Source organism: Eucalyptus grandis, chromosome 5 (genome assembly GCF_016545825.1).
Source record: "Eucalyptus grandis isolate ANBG69807.140 chromosome 5, ASM1654582v1, whole genome shotgun sequence".
Classification (NCBI taxonomy): Eukaryota; Viridiplantae; Streptophyta; class Magnoliopsida; order Myrtales; family Myrtaceae; genus Eucalyptus; species Eucalyptus grandis.
In genome coordinates this window covers 57041735-57047777 of record NC_052616.1, presented here as the reverse complement: position 1 = coordinate 57047777, position 6043 = coordinate 57041735, and the positions used below count along the sequence as shown (strand labels likewise).

General features: G+C 39.3%; 1 non-coding gene and 1 pseudogene across 2 annotated transcripts; one reads left to right on the top strand and one right to left on the bottom strand.

The window, feature by feature from the left end:
* Positions 1–783: 783 nt before the first annotated feature.
* TRNAL-UAG lies at positions 784–863 on the bottom strand. Its single transcript has one exon. It is a non-coding gene; the product is annotated as a tRNA-Leu (tRNA).
* A 3028-nt stretch (positions 864–3891) lies between these two features.
* Positions 3892–5759, top strand: LOC104445744 (annotated as a pseudogene). The gene is made up of 2 exons (XR_001987911.2): positions 3892–4030; positions 4222–5759. The product of XR_001987911.2 is annotated as a polyubiquitin-like (transcript).
* The last annotated feature ends 284 nt before the right edge of the window (positions 5760–6043 follow it).

The window sequence follows — 6043 nt, the reverse complement described above, 5'->3', positions numbered from 1 at the left end:
AGTTCTTGCGTTCATGGTTTGGAATGTGATTTGATTGGGAGAGTAAGAAATGTTAAGAGAATAAACATCTAAAAAGAAAAGTCGAAGCAAGATACATAAGAAAGGAAGATAGAATTCCAAAGGTCCAAATTGCTGGATTTTTTCAGTGCCTTGCCCAGATATTTGCTATTGCTAAATTTAACAATTCTTGATCTTAATAAACCTAATCATCGACAGGAAAATTTGATACATTGTAAATGACGTCATTTTCACCTTTCAAAATCCTCGATTGAGCTCTATCCACCAATTTTCATAACACTAGAATATAATATTGATTTTCCAGTCTAACTAGAAATTAATATGAAAAAATTGAAAATTCAATACATTTTAGACAATATCATTTTGAACTTTCAAAGTCCACAATTGAACTTTGACCACCAATTTTCATAACACTAGAGTCTAATTTCGATTTTCCAGTCAAGCTAGAGATTGATATGAAAAAATACACATTTTTTATCTTTCAAAGTCCACAATTGAACTTTGACCACCATTTTTCATAACACTAGAGTCTAATTTCGATTTTCCAGATATGAAAAAAGACACATAAGTATTGAGTGAAATTTAATTTAAACATTTTTTTCTTTTTGGCTTTCCTTTTCACGCGAAGAGACCTTAAACTTTGAAACACGACCAAAAAGAAGTCTTAAAATTACATATTATACGAATTTTCCGAATCCTTTTAGCATAATTTTCCATTATAAAGTAGAATATGAATATAAAGTTAAAGTTAAAAAAATCAATCTGTGACAGCTGTGGGATTTGAACCCACGCCCTTTCGGACCAGAGCCTAAATCTGGCGCCTTAGACCACTCGGCCAAACTGTCATTTGCTTGGTGGTGAGTCCCTCAAATAATAATTATCTCTAAATAATGGACGCAAAGCAATCTTTCACACCAGGAGATTTTGTCCGTCGTTGATGTTTTTGCCGTTCAAGATACTTTATTTATAGCAGATAAAATAATATTCAATTAAAAAAAAAATACTCAACCACTTCCTTTCTGTTTCCAGAGGTGTCTAGACCAAGTCGAGTGCGAAAAGACAGGCAGATTTCCCGATCCAATCGCAATTCTCAAAGACATTATTGAGAAAAAAAAAAAATAATTATATATATATATATATAATTAACTTTATAAAAATCAAAGTATTAAAAAGTCTCCATCACGTTCGACTTTTCTAGATGCAATAATCAAGTGCGCCTTGAAAAGAAATATTTGGGTGGTTGGTTGACCTAACTTTTGAGCCCAACCATTTAATATACTATATAGTCTCCATATTACAGGTGAAGATATCAATAAACTTCTAGAAATGGTTTCACGGGATTCAGGCAATTGTCTTGATCTTAGGATTTTTGAATTTAATGAGCCTATCCTCTCTTCCATATTCATAAAATTTCTCATTTTTTTTTTTATTAATCTACTTTTGTGTGATTCCTGTTAAAGCATATACTAGGAGGGTGGGTGTACTTAATTTAATAATAAAATTACCTTTTTTAAAAAAAAATTTTTTTTCCTTTGGCTTGGTTAGTATTGTCCACATTTGTTTTGATTCTAAAAACCTAAACCTCATTTTTCACTTGTAATTCCAAACGGTTGTTCTATCTATTTCTTCTTGGTGTTTGCATCCACCGCGGTGTTAACTTTTTTTCATGCATAGTGGAAAGAACCCAAATTCTTTGTGCCTACTTTTTCCCCCTTTCACTTTGATTTTTAAGGGATATATTTGAGATTTTATCATGGTATTTTTATGATTCAACACTTGTTCATTGATTACAATTAAATATAATAATCGAAACACTAATCTAATCCCATTTTCGTTTCATTCTCAACTACATTGTTCATTTCCAGCTTACTTAAATTTCATTTGGTAGCCCATTATGTAAGAGTCGAATCATTGCGTTTCATCCTTTCATCCTTTCAACCTTTATATCCTCCAAGACGAATTGCACATAAATTATTCTTCTCTTTTTACCTTTACTTTTTCTTTTGCGCACTTTCTTGGCCCACATGATAAGAAGTATTTTTGTATGTTTATGATATCCCGTTACAATGAAAATGACAAATTAGATAAGAAATAAAATACAAAAAAATTGCAAGGAAAAAGAAAACGAAAGCACTTTTAAAAGATTATGAGTAGAGCAAATAAAACCAAACCAGGTAGAATAATCAAAATCACAAATTCTGACAAAAAAATAAAAAAATAAAAAAAAAAGCCAAAAAATAAATAAGAAAACAAAAAGCTAAAAGAATAAATAAGAAAATGGGGGAATAATCTAAAGCCCACTTGCGCAAAGAGTCAAGAACTATTCATTGCAGGGTGGGTCTCCCAATACTGGCCGGTTCTCTTAAATTAAAAATAAATAAATAAATGACTCTTCGAGGTGGTCGCCTGGCCAATATAGATGTCGACATTCGACCAAAAAAGAAATATAGATATCGACAAAAACCAAGACTTGAAACGTTGCTATCCTCTTAATCATCTAAATTGGATAGCCGGCAGAGGCCATCTGGTGAGATGATGATGTTTGAATTAACTTAAGAAGCAAATTATTGAAGACGTTAGCGAGAGCATACATGAAATTAGTCATATGAATTTCCAAATATGTTAGGATTGCTCTAGGAGATTATTGTGTTTATCAAAATTGATCATATTGATTTTGAATCTTTTATGAAACTTGACTAGGTTAAGATTAAATTTAAATTCGAAGTCCATACTAGATTTTCGGGATGATATCGTTACCCAGTTCATTTGTAATTTGTTTTATTTATAATGTGAATTTTTCATGAAATTTACACACCAAAATAAGACGTTTTATGTCGCGAAATAATTTGTAAATCGATTGATTGAACCTTTAAGCATCTTTGTTTTTGTAAAAGATAGTTTGGTTATCCGTATCCAAAATCAAACTCTAAACAATAAATCATTACTAACCAAATAAATGAACGTTATAATCTATAGAACCCCAGCCTTAAATACATCTACAGCCAAAAAAGAAAGGAAACCCTAAAATTCATCATTTATATAAATCTTTCATAAACTTTCTTATTTTCTAGATTTGTTATTTATACATCGTCCTAGCCTATTATAAGTTTTTTAAATAATATTATTAACACATCTTAACAACTCTATGGATAAGCGAGCCAGATTCGATGAACCAAAAAATTTATTTCTTTAAAATCCATGATAAAGATATAATTTTTGAGGTGTTTTATTATTCAAATTTCCTATTTTCTTTCTCTTGGGTTTTTCTATTTACCGACTAAAATTTCCTGGCCAAGTGAAATTTGCCGCTGACCGACCAAAAAAAAAAAGAAGAAATTTGCCGCTAAAAAAATCTGGAAACGGTGGAAGCCTATCCACCGTTCGTGACCTCGGTCGACGGTGGCCCTACCTCAACTTGGGAATCTTGGAACTATCAATAAGAATTAAGTAATCAATTGAATTTTTTGCCCGAAATTTTAATTGATTTTAGTTGCCCTTTTACGTGGGAACCTTGAAACTATCAATAAAACTAGGTAACTAATTTAATTTTTTGCCTGAAATTGATTGATTTATTTGCCCTACCTACCTCAACTTGGGAATCTTGGAAATATCAATTAAATTAAGTAATCCATTTAATTTCTTGCCGAAATTAATTGGATTTAGTCACCCTACCTCAGCTTGGGAATCTGGGAAAAAGCAATAAGAATTAAGTAATCAATTTAATTTTTTTTTTGCCGAAATTATATTGACTTAGTTGCCTTTCTTTACCTTTCCTTTGTCGCTATCCATAGCCAGATAGCACCGAGGGCTGCCGTATTGGACTGGCGCAAGCCACGTCGTGACCGCCACGTGTCGGAGTTTCATTGGGGTTACTTTTCCTTGCCGTGACCGAATCAACCTCCTCCTCTGCTATAAAGAAAGGCCCTGCCCTCACGTTGTTCTCACCATTATCTCTCTGTATCTCCTTTTTCTCGATTGATTCTCAGCCAAGCCCCTTGCGAATTCTTTCAAGGTAGGGCTTCCCGATCTCCGATCTCTCCGTTCTTCGCGATCTGCGAATTGGGTTTCCTTCTTTTTCCGTATACGTTTTGATCTTGGATCTTGGGTTTTCTGGGTTTCGTGTTGTTGGCGTTTTCTTGATTTCTGGGTTGCGATGGTTGAAGGGGGAGGCTTAAATTTGTGATCTCTTTTGGTGCTCTACAGATGCAGATCTTCGTCAAGACCCTCACCGGCAAGACCATCACCCTCGAGGTGGAGAGCTCTGACACCATCGACAACGTTAAGGCCAAGATCCAGGACAAGGAAGGGATCCCGCCGGACCAGCAGAGGCTGATCTTCGCCGGCAAGCAGCTCGAGGACGGCCGTACCTTGGCTGACTACAACATCCAGAAGGAATCGACCCTCCACCTTGTGCTCAGGCTCAGGGGAGGCATGCAGATCTTCGTCAAGACCCTCACCGGGAAGACAATCACCTTGGAGGTCGAGAGCTCTGACACCATCGACAACGTAAAGGCCAAGATCCAGGACAAGGAAGGAATTCCCCCGGACCAGCAGAGGCTGATCTTCGCCGGAAAGCAGCTCGAGGATGGCCGCACCCTTGCTGACTACAACATCCAGAAGGAGTCCACCCTTCACCTTGTCCTCCGTCTTCGTGGTGGTATGCAGATCTTCGTCAAGACCCTCACCGGCAAGACCATCACCCTCGAGGTCGAGAGCTCCGACACCATCGACAACGTCAAGGCCAAGATCCAGGACAAGGAAGGAATTCCCCCGGACCAGCAGAGGCTGATCTTCGCTGGAAAGCAGCTCGAGGACGGCCGTACCCTCGCCGACTACAACATCCAGAAGGAGTCTACCCTCCATCTTGTCCTCCGTCTTCGTGGAGGTATGCAGATCTTCGTCAAGACCCTGACTGGCAAGACCATCACCCTCGAGGTCGAGAGCTCCGATACCATTGACAACGTCAAGGCCAAGATCCAGGACAAGGAAGGAATTCCCCCGGACCAGCAGAGGCTGATCTTCGCTGGAAAGCAGCTCGAGGACGGCCGTACCCTCGCCGACTACAACATCCAGAAGGAGTCCACCCTCCACCTTGTCCTGCGTCTCCGTGGAGGTATGCAGATCTTTGTCAAGACCCTGACCGGCAAGACCATTACCCTCGAGGTTGAGAGCTCCGACACCATCGACAACGTGAAGGCCAAGATCCAGGACAAGGAGGGCATCCCCCAGACCAGCAGAGGCTGATCTTCGCCGGAAAGCAGCTCGAGGACGGCCGCACCCTCGCTGACTACAACATCCAGAAGGAGTCCACCCTCCACCTTGTGCTGAGGCTCAGGGGAGGCATGCAGATCTTCGTCAAGACCCTCACCGGCAAGACCATCACCCTGGAGGTGGAGAGCTCCGACACCATCGACAACGTGAAGGCCAAGATCCAGGACAAGGAGGGCATCCCCCCGGACCAGCAGAGGCTGATCTTCGCCGGCAAGCAGCTGGAGGACGGCCGCACCCTGGCGGATTACAACATCCAGAAGGAGTCGACCCTTCACCTCGTGCTCCGTCTTCGTGGTGGATTCTAAGTGGTTGTGTCTGCTTGAAAGTTGGTCGTCTCTATGGACGAGGGTTGTTATGAATGAATTTCTTTGACAGTGTTTATGTGAAATCGGGGCCGATGGGTTCCCGATCGTCTGGGGCTTGTGAATCAATCCTTAGTTTCAATTGAATAAAATGGTTATTTAATCCTATACTCTGTGCATTACTCCATGTTCTTAGATGCTTTGAGTTTGATATGGTGGTGCTTTTTCCTTCCTCCTTTCTTTCTCACTTCTTGCTTTTATCACTTGGATGTCTTGGATGTCTTTCCTTGCATTAGTACCGGCTGTTCGATGTTTTAGGCTACCCCATGGAAATGGTGAATTTTGCTGCAACCCGACAGCTTTCGGCCATGGAAGAAACATAAAAATATGTTCTTGAACGTAACGAGGTGGGTATGCGATGGGAGGTGGTGCTGGGAAGATGATTGGTTTTT